Consider the following 20987-nt stretch of genomic DNA (forward strand, 5'->3'; position numbering starts at 1 on the left):
AGGTTCTTCCATGTCTTTAAAAAATAACAAACAATTGCCAGCTTGACAAGCTTGCTTCCCGTTTAATTTAGTATTGATGTCAACATTACCTGATTTCTCGAAATGCGGAGAAATTTCGTTTTCGGGGTGATGGCTTTTACGGCTAACGGTTAAAAGTTTGGCCATTTTACGAGTAACGGTTAACATCATTCCATGAGTTGTTACCAGAAATGTTTAACAACTCGTTCCATAAATTTTTACCAGAAAAGTGTTTAACTGCTAATTTTTTTGGCCGTTTTACGCCTCACGGTTAATCTTATTAATTATTATTATTATTAACACTGTTACTGCCAGTTTGTGATTAGGAAAAATGAAAACTGTGATTAAAAGTATTTAACAAAATTACTGAGAATAGGAACTGATCAATTATCAAATACGATCGAGAAAAAGATCAAAATGGTATGCTTTTTTCCTGAAGTGATTCATTATGTACGAGACGTGAACTAGTGATTCTCATTTCACAAAGTGTTAGTACAAATCATAAATATATCTCTAACCTTGCAGAAGATAGTGAGAGTTAAACTGCCCAGTTTTCATGCGACTTTCGAAAATTCAAAACGGAATTCGAATACTAATGGCGAATTAATGAGAGGGGGATCTGGGGGGCGAATCAACATTTACTCCGAAGATTTAAGTGTTCCATCTCAAACGAATGAATTTCGGTTTCGTACGTCACACTTTATAACCACTGATGGATTGAACATATGTATAAAATAACTTATTTCATTATTTTTTTCACAGGAAACGTCAGGCTTCTGTGTCTATCCATTTCGAAAATTAAAATTTCATTACAAGATCGATACCAATAGAACCAAAGCTTCTTTCTTTAAACGGTAAGTTATCTGTGAGCGATAATCAACTTTTCATGAACTGATATGGAAAACCGATCAGCAGTTTACTCCGCAGTGAATCTATTTCGGTTTTGCACGTCACACTTTTACTACTTCAAATCGACCATATTTGGTTCCCCATACAATCCTATAGGACGTTTTCATTTCTTGTGAGTGACTACCGAGTCACACAACGCGTGACGCTTTCATGAATTAATCGTTTGCGTTTTCTCTAGATGTGAGCTTGGGCCACCTCTGCTGACATCAGTAAAGGACATTCTGCATTATAAATATGTCTTGATATAGGATTGATTTTAGTTTTTGATCACGTTATTGTGGAAACCATCAGTTTCTCGAACTAAACGATACTGAACAATCTTAGTTATAATGAGGTTGAAATATATTGTATAAAACCTTAACGGTTTTAAGGAAGCCATTTAACGGTAGGGATATGAAGCACCCGATCAACGGATAAGTACGCCAATATTATGTATGCAGTAACATTGAATTTAAGAAAGTCTTAGTTTCTATCAAGAGATTAAAACATTTCCCTTCGTGAACGCGCAGCGTCATGACTTATCTTCTTACTCGAGACTCTGGCGCTTAAACAGAGAAAAAAACGGATTACGGCGTTTAGAAAAATATGTATTGTAGAATTCGCCGCTGGACAAAAAAACAAACAAACAAACAAAAAAAGATTTGTGCTCGTATGCCCGTCTATCGCGTCCTATTTAGGTCGAAATTTTCAACAGTTAGTGGTCATATGATAAAATGTTTATTGACTGAGTTTTGTTGGGCCGGACGGGAAAATATTAGGCTCTCGGTCACGAAGCAAGGACCTCGCTACGCTCCTACCTCTCAATCAATAAGTACATAGTATTTGGGTTTGTATGTCACACTTTTATCCCTAATGATGTAATTGAACATGAAAAATGCGAAGTGTTATTCTATTTTTCATGGGGAATGACAAGCCTAAGTGTTGATTCTTTTAAAGCTTTCATTTACATCACAAGATTGATCACAGTACAACCTAAGTTTCTTTCTTTAAACAGTAACCTATCTTTGCGTGACAATCGACTCATTGTCTTCGTGAACTTTTAATTTTCTAGCGGGTGTGATTTGTATGATCGAAGCCAGAATTGCTAAAAAAAACTGAGTGACTGTATTTCGGTTGAGCTCGTCACACTTTTCTGACTAATGACGGATTTTAGCGTCCAAAAATGAAACATTGTTTATAACATGTTCTACTCTCGTAACTTAGCACCGAGTCACACAACGCGTAACGCTTTCATGAATTAATCGTTTGCGTTTCCTCGAGAAGTGAGCTTTGGCCGCCACTGCTGACATCGGTAAAATACATTCTGCATTATAAATATGCCTTAATATAGGATTGAAGTTAGTTTTTGATCACGTGATTGTGGAAACCATCAGTTTCTCAAACTAAACAATGCCGAACAATCTTAGTTATAATGAGGTTGAAATATATTGTATGAAACCATAACGGTTTGAAGAAAGCGATTTTACGGTGAGGATATGAAGCATCCGTTCAACGCAAAAGTACGCTTATACTCTGTATGCAATAACAGTGAATTTAAGAAAGTTTTAGTTTCTCTGAGAAAATTAAAACATCTCTCTTCATGAGTGCGCAGCGTCATGACTTATCTTCTTATGCGAGACAGGCGCTTAAACAGACAGAAAAAAGAAAGGGATTACGGCGTTTAGAAACATATGTACCGTAGAACCCGCCGCTAGTATCTAAAAACTTAAGCGACCATGAAACATTTGTGTACAAGTAGAAAACGGAGATTCAATTGGAGTCTACCGCAATCTTGGAATCGATCGTTAAACCCTCCTAAAAAGTGTCAAGTTAATAGCTAGTGGAGATCGTAGCCACTGGAAAACCACGTAATGAAGCACTACGGATTTCCTATATCAACGTGGGACAATCCAGTTTTATGATCATCAATTTCTCAAATTGTACAATACTCAATAACCTTATTTTAGTTAATGAGGATAAATCATACGGTATAAAGCCACAGAGATTTGAAAAAGTTGCCGTAAAACCAATTTATTTCGCCGTGGTGACTATTCAATCGCGCCATCAACCGCTTTAACGAAGGGCTAACTCTCGAAACGTTACCTATCGCAAACATAAAGATCAAAAAAGTAGGTACTGGGCTTTGCCATAAGTGCCTTACCTCTCTACAGTTACTAAATAACTAAAGCTGATAAAAACCGAGTGACTAGGAAAGATTTTCAATCGCACTTACCAAGATGTTGACAGTGTGGCTGATGCTTTCAAAATGAAACAACAAAAATAACGAATTACTTTTCCCAACCTTCCTAACTTCCGCTGTCACAGTGTTTTAGGTATCCAGATCACGTGTGTTTAGGTTATTCCCTTCCCCTCCCCCCCCTGGACTTATCGAAATAAAGGGAAAAGTTTTAAATTGCATACTTCTTGTGTGCCCGTATGCCCGTCTATCGCGTTCCATTTAGGTTGAAATTTTTAACAGTTAGTGGTCATATGATAAAATGCTTATTGACCGAATTTGGTGGGGCCAGTGAAGAAAATATTAAGCTCAGGGTAATGAAGAAATGACCTCGCTGCGCCCCTACCACTCCATCAATAAGTACACAGTATTTTGGTTTCGTACGTCACACTTTTATCGCTCATGATGTAATTGAACATGAAAAATGAAAAATGTTATTCTTTTTCAACAGGAAATGTCAGGTTTCAGTGTTTACCCCTTTGAAAGGTTTGATTTTCATCACAAGATCGACCACAGTACAACCTAAGTCTATTTTTTTTTAACGCTAAGCTATCTTTGCGTGATAATGGACTCATTGTCTTCGTGAACTTTTCATTTTCTAGCAGGTGTGATTTGCATGATCAAAGCCAAAACTACTAAAAAAGCCAAGTGACTGTAATTCGGTTTTGCACGTCACACTTTTGTAACTAGTGATGGTTCTTAAATAATTGAGATAGTTCGCACGCTCTCATAGGTCAACTGGTTAGTTTAGATGAGAGTATGTAAACACAGCTTGTTGGGACGTCACACTTTTAATATTTACCGGCGCAATTTGAAAACATTTCAAACTCACAGTTTTCTCAATACTCGCAAAGTAATTTCAAGTATAAGTGATAAATATCGGAATTGGAGAAAAATGTGCTAAGTTTTGATCTGGGGTTTGGCTTCCGTCCCCCCTCCTCAGTGAGGAACAAGAAGGAAGAAAAAGAGGAACTAGCGCTTTGCCTGCCTTGATGATCATGAACTGTACGGCCTCGTCGAGAGAGTTCAAGTGAAGACGACAAATATGCAACAAAATGCATAGTAAACATCGAAATGTAAGGAAACAAGGAAACATTTTGGAAAAAAACATTTTGAAAAATCGTTCTACGCGCCCTACTTTCAAAGAAACCATAAAAACTATATATTACTGAAAAACTTATAAAGTATGGAACAAAAGTTTTAAAAAGTTTTTTTTCCCCCAGAAAATTTAGTTTCAGTGTTTTCTCTAAATAAAGAGTAAATGAAATGAAAGTTTGGAAATTTGACCGGATCTTGTTGACAGTAATCTCAAATCAAAACTCACAATTTCAAGGCAGTAACAAAACAGTTTTTTGTTACTGTCTTTGCTACATTATGATTCATTCTGGCTGAATTTTCAGTGGAGCCACGAAGAGGTGAACGGCCCACCCTCTCCCCCTGAAAAATTCCCGTTGGTCGTATCGTATCTTGAACACTTTTGTCCCAGCTTGGCTTAGCCCGCTGATCAGTCATTTTTCCCATACCTTATTACAACTGAGCATGGGGATGAATGTTGATGAATCCAATACCGTTTTAAATTTACTGATTTCTCTTTCCTTAACAGCCTTACGTGCGTGAACATTGTGTTGCGCTTTTTATATCAGAAATATCATTTTATGTAAAAAAAATAATAATAAATTCTTGAGTACGTAACCAATACATCTTTCTGAGAATATTGGAAAAGAAAGCACAAAAAATTGAACTAGATCTTCCCTAATTTGGGATAGCTCTTTTTTTAATTTTAATGAAATACCGGATAGAGTACTTTCTCTTCTTTTTTCTATTAATTTAAAAAGTCTATTAAAAAACTTTTAGCTTTGTTCCCTTCGAGCAGTTCTCATCATTCACCCTGTCGGGGTCTCCTTTTCTATCAAAAGGTGAAAAACAACGGTTATTACTAACTCAACTAATATTTTAGACACAAAGCAAACACAATTATACCAAGCACAATATGTAAAAATATAAATGGCTAACACCTGTGTCTGATTGACAGAGAGGCAGCTTCGCGATTCTATGTTTTCTCCAGAGAACGTCTGTAGCAACTCTACATATATATATGTATAATTATATATGGATATATAATTATATATGATATGTGGAAACGACGAAAAATTAACCTACACTTAACACAAGAAACCTGTAACTCACACCGTACAGAACAGCCGCAAGAACAGACAAAGAAACATAATTTGGTTTAATCCGCCCTACAGCATGAACGTACAAACAAATATCGGCAGAGAGTTTCTGAACCTCGTCAGTAAACATTTTCCGAAAGCCACAGGTAGAACAAGACTTTCAACAAAAACAACATAAAAGTTAGTTATAGCTGCACAGACAACCTACAAACCATAATTAAGAAACACAACAGAAAAATCCTCGAGACAAGCAAGACACCCTCCACATAAAACAACTGTAACCGCAGAAAAAAAAACCACGGCCCTCTGAAAAACAACTGCCTCACTTCAAGCGTCGTCTACAACGCCAACGTAACAACAGAAAATGACACAACCGGAAAGAATTACTGTGGACTAACTGAAGGAACTTTTAAACAACGTTACACGCAACAACTTTTCGGAACAGAAACTATTCAAACAGCACGGAACTATCAAAGCATATCTGGACGCTCAAAGACAACAACACCAATTTTACAATTAACTGGAGTATTTTAGCGATCGCCCCGGTCTACAGCAACAAAAGCAAGCGGTGTCACTTGTGCCTCACAGAAAAACTTTATTTAGTTAGAGCTAAGAAGCCGTCTTAATTAAACAAAAGAACAGAACTCATTTCTAAATGCCGCCACGAGAATAAGTTTTGCTTAGCAAATTTCACAAGCCGCCAACAATAGCTCTATAGAATCTTTATTTCACATGTAGATTAGATCATCACACTAGTGAATTAATTAGCTTCTTATCTAATTTGTCTACAAGGAGGTATGTTCTTCATTGAATAAAGTTCTGTCTGACGAGCGCTTAGGCGCGAAACTCAGAGTCACAGAGAATCGATGCGTCCTCTTTAATTCCTTTACTTATGAATACTTAGCTCTGCTACCACAGCATTGAGCACTTAATGCTAAGGAAGACTCTACCTCCACATTCATTTATATATATATATATATATAACTAACTGCATATATATAGATAGATAGATAGATAGATAAATAGATAGATAGATAGATATAGATAGATAGATGGTAGATAGATATAGATGTCATAGTAGCCTTGATGCTCAAGGTAACAAAGGATCACCGCCCACAGACAGGAACCAGTAAACCATAGCCACCTTCGCATCCAATTTAACTTCAAATTTAGAAATATCTTTTCGGACTGAGTCTTACCTTTGCTTGTCAAACTCGAGCCTCACATCATCTCCAATCAGCGTAAACGAAGCCTACTCAGACACGTTAGTCAAGCCGTTTTTTCTCATCCACTTCATAGCCTGATGAAGGGATTTACTGGCACTTTCTCCTTCAACAAGGTGTTCGTAGAACCGATTCATCAGCTGCTCTGTTGCTGAGTCTGAAATGGCCCACAGCGCAACCAACACCGAGCGAGCTCCGGATCCTAAGAACGCGCGGGCAATTCCTATAACTCCCTCGGCTCTTATGTCTCCACTTCCACTGTGACAGCAGCTAAGTACCACCAGTTTGGCTCTGACTCTCACTTGTGAGACATCGGCCATTGTCAACATGTAAGCTTCCTGTGGTGGGATGGTGTTTCGACTGTTGGGAGTAGGAATGGGGAAAGGGCAATTTCTCCCCTTTCGGCGTTACCATAGGCAGCAATATGTATCAGGCTCACTGAACTTATCCACTCAAGTACCGCCTGTTTCGTTGCTTTCTCGTCTACAAGAGGCGGAACACCTACCAATCGTCCGACCACATCCGCTTCCTTTCTTGCACATGGCAATGGCAGCAGCCAATCAACCTTGATTGATCCTGAGTGTCGTCAAAGAAGGAATGACACGAATCCTGTGAGTCTCCGATAGGTATTGGGCTCCCTCTTTTTCACTCAGGGCAGCGAAGGAAATGCAATTCCGAAGAATGCAAAAGATGCCATTAAGTTTGGCGTATCACTGTTCAAAAGAGGGATATGAAGTTTTTGCTGATTGAATGAAATAAACAAACTTGTTCAATTCAAGGGGAGATTGGCTAAATATCTCGATAAGATTCAACAAAACAATTGGGACAGAATAGTTCCAAATCAAACCGAACGAATTCACAAAGAAATTGAAAGCACCCGCGGCTAAGCATGCAATTCTGCTTAAACAAATATTTACCCCACGCTTAATTCATACACGCATATAGGACAATAATCCCCTTGACTTCGTCTCCAGGATTATTAAGCAAAATTCGCTTCGCCTTCGGCGATTAATTGTTACATATTACCTTAGTCAGGCATAATACGAATAGCACGAACAATATCTTCAAACTTTCAACGAATTTTACGCGGATTCATGGAACACCGTAACAACGCAGTCGAACCAATATAAATCTGGGGAAACCTGACGGTTACTTCCTACTGAAAAACCACGTAATGAATCACAACGAATATCTTATGATATCATGGATAGACAGTCATAATTTAGATAGGTCTGATATTATTTTTTGGATCGTCATTTCCTCAAATTGAGCGATGGTTTGAAATCTTAACTGAGGAGGATAGAGTTGAGGGTGAAAGGCCACAAAGGTATAAAAGTCGTTTTGGAACGAATTTCTTTCGTAACGTGACATAACTACATAGTGCAGGAATGAAGAACGAGGATATAATGCCACAAAGGTTTGAAAAAGGTGCTCTAAATGTATATCACTACATTGGCAATTCTTTCGCCGCGTGTTATTCGAATGATAAGTAACTACAGAGCGCAAACATAAAGATCGAAATAGCTTGGTCTTCCCAAAAAAGCATTATTTCTCTTGAGTTACTCAGTCATTTGAGCGATGGAAAGCTGTGTGATATGAAAGATTATTAATCGTACTCACCAAGATGTAGACTTCGTGGCTTTTTCTGTGACTAATTTTTTTGTAGGTATAGAAAGCTGTATACCCCTGTATTGAACATTTCTACTCGTACTTACCGAGGTGATGACCTCGTGGCGGATGCTTTTGAAAGTGAAAAGACAAAAACAATGAAGGAAAGTCGGGACTTTCCCGACAATTACACATGTGTTTGAAAAACATCAACAGCCCACTTATTTTTGTACTGAGTACTTTTAGTGGTTTCGACCGCCGAAAAGTTGCAAAGAGGAAGTTTCTTTGCTCGAACGTTCAAAGCGTAAAAGTACTCAGTACAAAGATAAGTGGGCTGTTAATGTTGTAATGTGGGCTGTTAATGTTTTCCAAACACACGTGTTTGGATATCCTAACATGTGTGTTATTATAGGTTGCGATTTTGCATAACATCACATGACTGGATAGGCACAGGACATACACATTGACAAAACAGCATTTATTTGAGGCTTTTCCATTAAAACGTTACTCATGCAAAGTTACTTAAAATAAAAGTCTTCTGTTACAAATTTATTTGTAGATATAGAAAGCTGTGTACCCCCGTATTAAACATTTCTACTCGTACTTACCAAGTTGTTGACTTCGTAGCGCATGCTTTTGAAAGTGAAAAGACAAAACCAATGAAAGAAAGTCGGGACTTTCCCGACAATTGCCATGTTTATTTTGTTATTCAGATGAAACGGAAACGTTTTGAAGAGGCCGTGACTGTAAATATCGAGAATCGCTGGCCAGGCTAAAAAAATCGTAAGTTCTGATAATTTGCCTGGAAAACCCTTTTAGGGAGATATGTTCAAAAAAATTATTTCAAAGTTTGAAAATTCAAATGTGTCCGAGAAAATGGGGAAAAACGAAAATTTGGTTTTTTACCTTATTAATTATGCAAAAAATCCAGTAAAATTGACCAACTTTAGTGTGCTAGTAGTGAAGGAGGATGATTCGTAAGAAATAGGGGGTGTTTTTATTTCAAAATATAATTCATTTGATTTTTATTTGTCGCATTTTAAGGAGCTTTGGTTTAATTTTGACAAAGTGCTGTCAAACACTTGTTGCAACATCGCCAGAAATCAAGGACATTTCGAGCCCGCTAACAATTATCAGCGGTATATCGTATTACACTCCGGAACAATAGAATATCACGAGAATTCAACACGGCGGCGATCACGGCTCGATCTGCAAAGAAGAGTGTTTCGTACCATGACTTATACAATTTGAGCACCGCAGATCTTCTATTTGATGAAAAGAAAAAGAAAAGAAGACCTGCAAGTAAATCTTTGGGATTTTTCGAGGCAGAGCGATGACATGATGTCAGAATTTTGATTTGCTTTAATTTAATTTTCGCGCTAAGACTACTGAATTTGCATTCAATGCCTGGCATATTTTTATTCCGAAAAGGACCTGACAACTAATTTATTTCCCTCCAAGAGCATAAACAAATATGGCCGACGATTCGAAGATCAGCGTTGCTCGTGTTTAACTATTTCAGTCATAGTTTTCAACTTGGCGTCCCGTCACTTACTTAACATGGAAAATAAGGGATATTCTGGCACGTTGGGAAGTTTTTTGATGGGAGGAAATGGCAAGTTTACAGGATATTAGGACGCTTCGAACTCTGTAGTAGTCAATTCGATCGAGAGCAGTTGACTTTATTTATGCACTTTCCTGTAATTGGCGAGTCTTTGGGATAGAGAACGACGGATTTTGAAGAACTGTATGGCGACCTAGGTCAATGATCAATGACAAAAGAACTGGCTCGGGAAGTAAGTGGTTTTTATTTATCGAGTCCCTGCGAGGTTTGATGAATAGCAGTACTGAATATGTCTCGATCGAGAGCAGACGGGACCATGAGCTCCTGATTGTTAGTTGTAGAAATCGTACCGCCTAACGGTTCTGGTGTAGGAAGGGCTCTTTTGACGGCTACAACATAAAAATTACAAGAATAATGACCAGTATTTAATAGTGTTTAATTCGTCTTTAAGCCAATGAGTTTTTTGTTTCATTTCTCGTAACTGTCTTGACGAAAAGCAAAATGTTTCAATTGCGTGACAGTTGTCACGTTGGATCAAAGGTGAAAATGCTGAGTAAAGCGGACACGATCCTTTTTCGTAAAAACTCCATTCTAAAGCATCCAGTCCTATATATATCGTTTTGCATTACTTGTGTAAATCCTTTTATGAGTCTATATCAAACAATATCTAGCCGGTCTGATCCTATCTGACTCCAGGCTGACTGCCAAGTGCGGTTCGAAGGGGACTTCTTCGTTTCCGGTTTGCGCCTTTAATACGGGGACCGTGGAGCTATGGGGTTGAATGGGCTGTAGCCCCACCAAGAACAATTTATTATTATCATTATTATTTATTTTAATCTTTGTGGTAAAAAAATTGACAAATTTTTCTTAGGATTAAAACGTGTTTCCGGTGATTTCAGAAGCTCAAGATTTCAAGATTTGCCAGGGGAGGCGCCAGGACCCTCATATATAAGTTGGTGCCAATGAGCTCACACTACGCGGGAACTACAATAGCTCCTCCGATCCAAAATATGCTACACGGCCCCCGTTCTATATCAACGTTCATAGAAAACTCAATTTTTGAAGCAGCCTTTTGCCATTTGCCTTTTAAACTGCACTGCAAGAGCAGCATCTAATAAGGTCTTCGAGCAGAGCGATGTAAGTTTTTTTTCTTTTTCTCTGAACAACCCCAGGTGGTAATGCAAGATTGAAACTCTCGCAAAGGAGTTTTAAGATTGTAAGTTTGAGGTTTTTGAGTGTGTTATTCTCGACCATGGAACAGATGTTGTACTGTTGGTAATGAATAGGATGAGTTACATTTAACTGCTCAAAAATAGACTCCTTAACATTTGACAAATAAAATTCTTCCTCCATAGCAACCAGATCTTGCTCAGTTACAGTTTGTGCGCAGGGGGCTGCTGCTGTTTCACTTTTGCTGCCATTCTGGAAAAAAATGAAGCTACTTGTTGAGTTGTCAAAATCTCAGGGACACCGAGCAAGCGCTCCCCGTTCAATCCCTTTGCTCTTCTCATTTCTGTTGCAACAATTTTCGCGTAGACCCTCCTGCCGCTTCCTTGTCTGATGGTAAATCTAACAGTCAGATACTCTCGTTGCTTTTTGTTAAACCAGTAAGCTTTCTTTACGTCTTTTAAAGCGAAGCCTTCAGGCGGTGTTACACACCCACTGCTACGAGGACACGTTTCAGGAGGTAGAGGAATAGTTTGCACGGAACTTGAACCTTCCTCGAGTCTTGCAGCATATTTAACCTTCGCTTCATCAAGAAGTGTCTCCCTTTCAATCGTCTTTGCGCATGTTCCGAACGCGAGATGCTTTTCTAGAGAAGAGTGCCGTTGGAAACTACGCGTGCGGCCCTCTTTTGGACATTGAAACACTTGATCATGGTCTTTCGCTTCACGGCCATAGTCCTCTTCTTCTGCGTGATCCGTTGTGGAAGTTTTAGTAGGCTCTTTTTAGTTTTCTCCTTAGGGCGATCTCTTTAAATTCTCCGAGGGTAAAGTAACCGAAATATTTTGGTAATGGCGTTTTGTGGAAAATAATAACATGATAGATAAAACCAAACACACCTAAACATTATCCAGAGCGAGATTTCGTTGGTTTCACATTGCGAAAATAGCGTTAGGTGCAGCTTGTGGACTGTTACCTAAATGAAGTAGAAGTTTTTTTTTTTCTAGTATAGCGTTCTAAATAAAAAAAAACTTGAAATAAATTTTTAGAACAAAAACTGGTGCCAGGTTTGATGTTTTCAAGTGATCTTGATTTCCAGCTTTCCCTTGCTGAATTTTTCAGTCTCAAAACTAAAGATCATGCTACATTATAGCTAGAAACTGCATAGAGAATATAACGTAAGGTTCACCATTTGTTCCTTCCAAAGAAATGCATTTGCCGGGGCCTATATCAAATGCCTGCCACACCCTCATTCCACCGGGATAAAATCTGAAGTTGTTCTATTTACTGATGCCACTAATCTTCTGTCGAGTTGGGAGAGCAGTTTCGAGTTCCCCGAGACTGTCTAACATCACTACACGAACCCCAGGTAGACCCCATGGGATAGAATTGTGTTTCCCATTTCCTTCGCGTTGGTAACAGTGTTCTCCTCGTCTATGAATCGTGTTATGTGTCCTTTAATTGTTGCAGCCATACGATCAGCAGGCCCTTTTCCGCCCTGGGGATCTGAGAAGCCTATCACAGAAACGCGAATTCCTGCTTCTTATTCTATTGTTGGCACTGACAATATAGTATAAGTGCTATGGTAGCACCCTGCGTTGTCTTGACGAAAAAATGCTTGATTGAATTCTGGGTGCTCTGATTTCGAAGTTCTAAGGATATGCGCCATAATGGAGACCACAGCGGAACTTCCTTGGGTGCAGTTCTGGATAATATGTACAAATCCTTGTGACTCAAACTGGTCAGCTTGGCGGCGCACGACAACGCATATAGATCAAGAGATGCTGCGCTTACCAAACCAGTCTGACTGAGATTCACGGTACTTGCGCGGTAGAAATTTCATGGCCCAGTCCTGGGTAATAAAGACTGAACCACTATCTAGCTATGTGAGAATCTTTAATCTAGACTGGTCTTGCCTCACTGTACGGAGCTGGTGAGCCTTCCAGGGATGAATTATGTCCCTGCTGTGCTTTACCAAGTATGTGGCTTCGTCATGATCATTTTTCGTGTGAAAAGAAGCTTCCTCAACAGCCACTTGAATCTCATCTAGAAAAGTACCAAGCTCTTCACATTGAAAACAGTGGTCCCCATGGGTATGTTGGCACTTCTGCTGAAAACAGCTGTCACTCGGATCACTCTAAGGATATGACATACAATGATCTGCTATGGTAGCCTCATCGTCAACGTGCACCAATTAATATACCATTATTTCTCAGTATGTAAACGCAGAATAACAAAAAACTTAAATCACTCGCCCCACCTCCCATTTCTAATATAATGTCTGCGATATTGGCCGTTTGTTGGCGTTCCTCATCCTCTTGGGCACATTGCGTCCGTTTTATTTGTCAAAAGAGGGTCAAAGCATTAAGAGTGTATTAGATTTACATATTTCTCCTACTAAAGCAGTGTACGGTTTGACTGCACTTACGCGACCCAACTGGGACGAGCATTCCAGTTTCTTTAAAAACGAACCAAGATTTTTTTCTGTCAATTCCACGATCACCTCGAAAGGTTGTCGACTTGTGACCCGCTACTTCTGCTGGAACGCAACATCTAGTCTTGCCTGTTCGCCAGCGAGTACCGTACGCGTCTCTGTGTTTAGGTCATACCGGCGTCATATGTATCTGACATTACTGTGCGATGAAAATCCCTGGTAAAGAAAACTTAATTAGCAAATTAATTCTGTAGAAATTAATAGTCCAAATGCATTTATTTTGCAATCGAAAATTGTAAATCAAAACGATCTTTACTAACCTGCCCGTGTAAGTAATAATTTCCTTTCGTTGTTGACGCTTTTAACATCCGTCAAAATGTTATAACTCTTCCAGTGAGCTGTAACGTCCCTAGTACAGTCTTTCAATTCGACAAAGTCAGCCACGTTTGGATCGTTGAAATAGGGAGTCAACAATAATAGAGTCTTCTGCAATTCAAATTAACAGAAAAATTCGTATCTATACATCAATTTACAGCCCTCTTCAGCAATGTCTACGGATTTTTTATTGTATAATTTCATATCATTTCCATATCAAAGAATTTTTTGACCATCTTTAACTATCTTGTTTACTTCGTAGTTCTCAAGTACGATTTCTACGGCTGATTTGCATCATGCAAATTGCTGACCTTAGCCACAATGCGTCGCAAACTCTTTTATTTTGCCGGCACTTTTCTGAATTACCCAAATTTTTTATTTCATATTATTTTCGTATAAGGACTAAACTTTGTGCCAGCATGTAGTTTGACATGATTTCTCACATACCAAGACACGTTTTGAAGGCTTGAAGTCGCTCAATTTTTCGCTTTTTGCAACAAGTGTTTGAGAGTACTTTGTTAAAAAATCATGTGAATTTTAAAATTAGACCAAAGCTCCTAAAAGTGCCACAAATAAAAATCAAATGAATTACATTTTGAAGTAAAAACATCCCCGATTTCTTACGAAACATCCTCCTTCAGTACTAGCACACTAAAGTTGGTCAATTTTACTGTATTTTTTGCATAATTAATAAGGTAAAAAACCAAATTTTCGTTTTTCCCCATTTTCTCGGACACATTTGATTTTTCAAACTTTGAGATATTTTTTTTGAATATATCTCCCTAAAAGGGTTTTCCAGGCAAATTAGCAAAACTTTCGATTTTTTTAGCCTGGCCAGCGATTCTCGACATTTACAGTCGTGGGCTCTTAACTTCGTAAGGATATATATTTAGATATTGAAACCATTCTTTACGTTCTTTCTTTATTAACATCTTAAATCGCGGTTTGTTTGTAAACCTACAGCTGACATTTTGATATAAATCTAACTAAATAGAGAAAGAATCTTTATAAGTAAAAAAAAATTTTAGAAATTAAAAGAACCTCATCAGTTATTAATAAAGTATACTTTTTACACTTATGATGTCCTGTATGAACATCAGAACATCAGATTGGACAAGCAACTGCACAAACTTTGCACAATAAGCCCAGCTTGACTCACCTGAATAAAGAGCAGGCATAAGTGGTGAAGAGATAAATCTCAGAAAGATACAAGTCTAAGTGCAAAAACAACGCAAATCCATGTGTTTGCTCATTTGCATGATTCTTGGAATTGACCAAGATCTCCTTTTGACATTTCAAACTTCGTTCGTTTATCTTCTACGTTGAGGATTTTAGGTTTTCACAGCAACTGAATGGAGATTAGATACCGAGTTGTCCTAAAACGTTGCGTAAACGTTATCGGTCGTAACGCTTGCGCGCTTGCGTGACTTACAAAGTAGACAAATGTGATCGGAAGGCGCCTTCCCGATAATTTACGTTGAAATATCAGGTCATGAACTATGCAGTGTGGAGAAGATCAAAATTAAAGAATAAAATTTGGCACGCTGGTCATAACAGACATATCGCGTTGCTTAAAAGGACACAAAAACAAGTTAAAATAGGTTGCAGTATTTATATTTACAAAACAACACGCATACATATGAGGTTCTTTTACGGACAAAATATCGAACATGGATACATTGATGTTTTGTTCAATTACATTATTGTTATGCGTATAATGCAAGTCTTAAAATAAAATAAATCAAATTCATCCGGAATACATCGATTTTGGATGTCATATATCGATGTTGTGCAGCATACATTGCTTTCCTGACTCATTCATCCGTGACCTTATATAACTAAAAGATGTTCCATAAAACTAAAAGACGAGGAAGCGGAAATAGAAATGACCGGAAGTCAGATTAAACAAGAAGCCCCGGAAACTAACACTTTCAAAATGGCGGGAAATAGAGGCAGACGATCAGTGAAATTGAGAAGCACTATGCAAGGTGTACGAATTTGGCTGCCCAACATCGAAGGATTTTTTACGTCTTTGGTTAGGCTACTGGAAAGTGCAGATGGGCAAAGGAACACTGCGTCCTACGACTCGGCTGAATTTTTTAGTCGCCGTTTACGAAAAAACGAAAGAACTCTTGTCACTGACTCTAAGAATAGAAGAAGCCTTCCCAAATGAAGTTGAGGTGATCTCTGATCTAAACGAACTTGTTGCAACAGTTGCAAACTCTGCAAAATGACGCCGGTTTTCGTCGGGCTAATATCGGAAGAATTCTTGGATGAGAGTATTGCTTATGGCAAAATTGGTTTTGGCAAGATATAGACATGAAAGGATGATCCTTCTTTATCTTACTTTCAGTTAACAGTTGTGTTATTCTTGGGCCCACAAACCATTTTTATTCATAATTTTTCATAGGACATAAAAAGTAACACATAGAATCATAATCACTAAGAGACTGAATAGGGGAGGGCGTAACTTGAGGTAAAAATCTTTGTACTTGGTACAATTATCCATGACTTTACATATGTTTATGGGAATGTTTTGCTCCTTTATTGCTAGAAGTTTCTACTGCTCAAATTAATACAAAATCTCTGTTAATTTCCTAAGCAGTGGCCAAGGAATATATGCCAGTGGACCCTTCATATAAAACAATAAAATTTTCAAATCCGTTTGGGAAATGTTCCACGTTCAAAGTTCCAGTTTCAAGTTACTCAACATATTAACTGTTTTGTTAACAGCATGACAAACTCAACACTAACATAAAAGAGCTTACAAGAGCTAATTCACAAGGGTATAAACTTCTCTGCAATAGCCATTATGCATGCAATGTAGCCATAGCTTTACCTCATTTGTTATTGTTTTGAGTGATTGCTAGATCTCAGGTTTAAAGTGTTAATACTATGAAGCATCTAGTACATTATGCCACTACAACATCATGTATTTTTTTTCCCAGCTATTCAAAGTTTTACACCCCTTTGTATTAGTAAGGCTGTTAGATTTGAGATTATAACTGATTATTGTTACTGTTTCCCATTTACTTTGTCATTAGTAATTTTATTCTTGGCATACTGACATGTATAACAGTAACCAATTTATACTAACTGTATTAAGAGTTCATTCCAAGTACATGAAGTTAATACAGTAAATCATGAATAGCAGTTTAAATAAAAAGAAGCAATCTGCAATACCACTTGGTAGGCTATGATTCCATCATGATCACCAGTTTGGAAGGCTGCATCTCCAGCTTCTTGCAGTGACAATTCTTGGTTATGTGTCAGAGTAGTAATTGTGTCAGGTACTGAAACTGCAAAGTCACTCTGCATGTCAGGTACAGGCCCTTCTTCATCAATCCCATAATGATTGAATAAATTAACAGCCCTGCTGGCAGTCACATCTGTCACAGCCTTATGCCCAGAATTTCTGAAATGTAGCATTCCTTGTATCCAGAGCTGATTGGGAGAGAAATTACATTATGTGCTTACAGGATGATTATTCCACTGACCAATAAATTGGTTAATTGCATTATTAATCAGTGGAATGTAGACTAGATGAATACAAAACAGATGCACCTCATCTGTTGGATCTAAAATTCCACCGTGCTCAAGAAAGAGGAAAATGTTCAAAAAGCGGCTCACAATAACCCAGTTGACATCACACCAGAGATGCTCTATTCTCTAGTTATGAACAGATTTTTTAGTGATGTGGCTGCCTCTATTTAAACCTCTTTCTTGCAGCATGAAGCGAGCAACTTCTATGTTTTCCATTCCAAGATCACTGCCAACTCTTGATGGTAAACTGTAGTGCTCAACAGCTGACTGGAAATACTGCAGTACAGTTAAAGCCCTGTTATTGGTTGATGCCTAAAGGAATACTATCATTCTTGAAAAACCATCTAAACTACCATGAATGATAATTTTGTATGGCTGGATTAGTTTTTGGTTGCCATCAATGTGCCTTTTGGACACCATGAAGACAACAACAAGAGGCATTTTTGACCACCCATGAGTAACAGGCATGATAGTCAGGAATTTTGAGCATAATATCAGGGGAAGGTGGGGGCTGGGAAACTGGGTTAGGGTGATTAGTGAGGGGGCTAAATAGAACTGGGAGAGGTATCTCAAATCATGAGTTGAATTGGCATTAATACTCATGCATCAAAGTTACAGCCTGACCTCCCTTGTATCACAGATTTAAACCAGTGTTGCCCCTGTGTGTAGGGAACTCCCATATAAAAAGGAAAGGAGTGCTTGTCACAAATTTTGAAAAGAACCCTTAAAAGGTACCAAGATCCTGTTTTATGGGCATAGCTTAATATGCTTTTCACCCCTGAGAGGAAACAATTCTTAAACAACACAGTTAACTCTAGCTGTCATTTTTTTCTGTTCAAGACCCTACCTAAGAGGTAGCGCAAAAGCTCCCACTGTGGACCTTTTGGAGCTGACCACCATACCAACTAACCCTGCATTTTTAAACTCTAAAAAGTATGACAAGCATCCCTGTCCTTTTTATACAGGAGTCCCCCCAGGGGGGTGTTGTCCCTAGAGAAATAACAAACTGCCTGACTATTTTGAAAAAAGGGGTGGTGGGCTCTAATGGTGTAGGGGGGCTGTTAAAAAAGGAGACCCCCTAAACAGAGACTCGTTAGAAAGAAGGTAGTGTTAAACTAAATAGCGCTTCAACGAATTCTTTTACTTTACCATAACGCATTGAGCCATGGCACACTGTACACTCTACAAATTATCTGCTGCGCTGCTCTTAAAGTGCGAAGAACCGGATCCACTCTTCGAATAGATTCCTGAATACTATTCTTAGAGTCAAAGTGACAAGAGTTCTTTCGTTTTCTCGTAAACGGCGACTAAAAAATTCAGCCGAGTCGTAGGACTCAGTGTTCCTTTGCCCTTTTGCACTTTCCAGTAGCCTAACCAAAGACGTAACAAATCCTTCGATGTTGGGCAGCCAAATCCGTGCACTTTGCATAGTGCTTCTCAAACTTCACTGATCGTCTGCCTCCATTTCCGCCATTTTGAAAATGTTAGTTTCCGGGGCTTCTTGTTTAATCTAACTTCCGATCATTTCTATTTCCGCTTCCTCATCTTTTAGTTTTATTGAACATCTCTTGGTTATATAAGGTCACGCGTGAATGAGTCAGGAAAGCAATGTATGCTGCACAACATCGATGTATGACATCCAAAATCGATGTATTCCGGATGAATTTGATTTATTTTATTTTAAGACTTGTATTATAACGCATAACAATAATGTAATTGAACAAAACATTAATGTATCCGTGTTCGATATTTTGTCCGTAAAAGAACCACTTACATACACTCCGAAACAATTCTTGCAGTTTCTCCCGAGATTTAGTATACGGAACCCGATGAACTAACCCTCTTTCTGCAGATTTGTTTCCGTCATTAATGATGTTACGCTCTTATGGACCACAACGGTTTTGAGCGACAAACTCGACATCTCCCTGCGACCATCAAAATCAACTGGACAAACCCAGCTTGATGTATTGCGTGACGTGATTGTTCAAACTTTTCTCTTTGTCATACGACCTGTTTCGCAGGTACTACGAGTTGGAACCAAAATTAGTTAATGTAACGAATTGGAATCGAAAGTTATTCAAATGGACTGAAGAATTTTACATTTTAATGAGAATTTTATCGTTTAAATGTTTTCTTGATTCACGGAAAGCAAAGATTGGAGTGGCTTTGGGTATTTCAGCCCTGATTTGGAAAAAATAAAACAGTTAGTGGTATGTTCTAAACACCAGAACACCTTAAAGGACACTGGAAATGTAGTAAAAGTATTTTTTAGCATCCAGAGCAAAAAGAAGAATGTGAGGCAGTGAAAGGAAACTGAGTTTTCAACGCCATTTGTCGTAAAAGCTGCCACCAGCTTGTTATCGAACTCACTAAAATTTACCTGGAAGGCATTATCTTTTTTTGTCGCGAAACTCGTGGATTTTAAAACTTTGAAACGACGTCCGATTAATCCTGAAACTGGAGTTTGAGTCCATTGGTAAACTATGCCAGCTGGTCTCATGAGCAGATCAAGCTCTGACGAAATTTGACAGTTTTGAAGTTTTAAGCGGGTACAAAAATTGAGACAAAAATTCGTCATGACAATTTGTCCTTTGATTTTGTCAAGAGAATTCTGGTTTTGTCTGCTATTGCAGATAGCCCAGATAGGCACTTACGAACCAATTTTTAGTTAGATAATAGCCTTCACTCTCGAGAAATTGCAAATATATTACTCATGTTATACGAGTACAACTTAAATTCCGAAACTTCAATCCAGTCAGTCTGGCTTTCTTTTACTGCCTCACATTTTCCCTTATGCTGTGGCTGTTAACAAGTACCTCCACCGCATTTCTAATGTTTCTTAAAGTGTTCAGATGTTTAGAACATACCAATACCTGTTATATCTTTTTCCATATCGTGGTCAAACTGACCGGAATGAAACAAAATTAACTTGTAATCGAGGATTTCGCTGGATAGCTGGTAATACTTCAAATAACTCGATACGTCGTCCCAGGAGAGAAATCAGGGCTTAAATATCCAAAGCCACTCCAATCTTTGCTTTCCATGAATTAAGTAAACCTTTTTAAAAGTTAAAATTCTCATTAAAATGTAATTTAGTCCATTTTAATAACTTTTGATTCTAATTTGTTACACTAACTAATTTTGGTTTCAATTTGTAGAACCCGCGATACAGGCCATATGGCAAGGGGGAAAATTTGCACAATCACGTCACGCAATATATCAAGCTGGGTTTGTCCAGTTGATTTTGATGGTCGCAGGGAAATGTCGAGTTTGTCGCTCAAAACCGTTGTGGTCCATAAGAGCGTAACATCATTAGTGATGGAAACAAATCTGCGGAAAGGAGGGTTAGTTCATCGGGTTCAGTATACTAAATCTTGGAAGAATCTGCAAGAATTATTTCAGAGTGTATGCGTGTTGTTTTGTAAATATAAACACTGCAACCTATTTTAACTTATTTTTGTGTCCTTTCAAGCGACGCGATATGTCTGTTATGACCAGAGTGCCAAATTTTATTCTTTAATTTTGATCTTCTCCACACTGCATAATTCATGACCTGATATTTCAACGTAAATTATCGAGGAGGCCTTCCTATCACCTTTGTCTACTTTGTAAGTCACGCAAGCGCGCAAGCGTTACGACCGATAACGTTTACGCAACGTTTTAGGACAACTCGGCATCCAATCTCCATTCAGTTGCAGTGAAAACCTAAAATCCTCAACGTAGAAGATAAACGAACGAAGTCTGAACTGCCAAAAGGAGA

At 38.3% G+C, this 20987-nt stretch overlaps 1 protein-coding gene and 1 long non-coding RNA gene across 2 annotated transcripts in view; both read right to left on the bottom strand.

Annotated features, from left to right (window-relative positions):
• The window catches only part of LOC136279032 (tetratricopeptide repeat protein 28-like), a gene marked incomplete at its 3' end in the record, with an annotated part of 66197 nt that overhangs the window by 7198 nt on the left and 38012 nt on the right, over positions 1–20987 (bottom strand). The gene's annotated exons all lie outside the window — the stretch shown is intronic.
• LOC136279116 (uncharacterized) lies at positions 4940–8414 on the bottom strand. The gene is made up of 3 exons (XR_010716729.1): positions 8160–8414; positions 6516–7252; positions 4940–5048 (listed from the first exon to the last, which is right to left on the bottom strand). It is a non-coding gene; the product is annotated as an uncharacterized lncRNA (long non-coding RNA).

Source organism: Pocillopora verrucosa, chromosome 2 (genome assembly GCF_036669915.1).
Source record: "Pocillopora verrucosa isolate sample1 chromosome 2, ASM3666991v2, whole genome shotgun sequence".
In the NCBI taxonomy this organism is placed as follows: domain Eukaryota; kingdom Metazoa; phylum Cnidaria; class Anthozoa; order Scleractinia; family Pocilloporidae; genus Pocillopora; species Pocillopora verrucosa.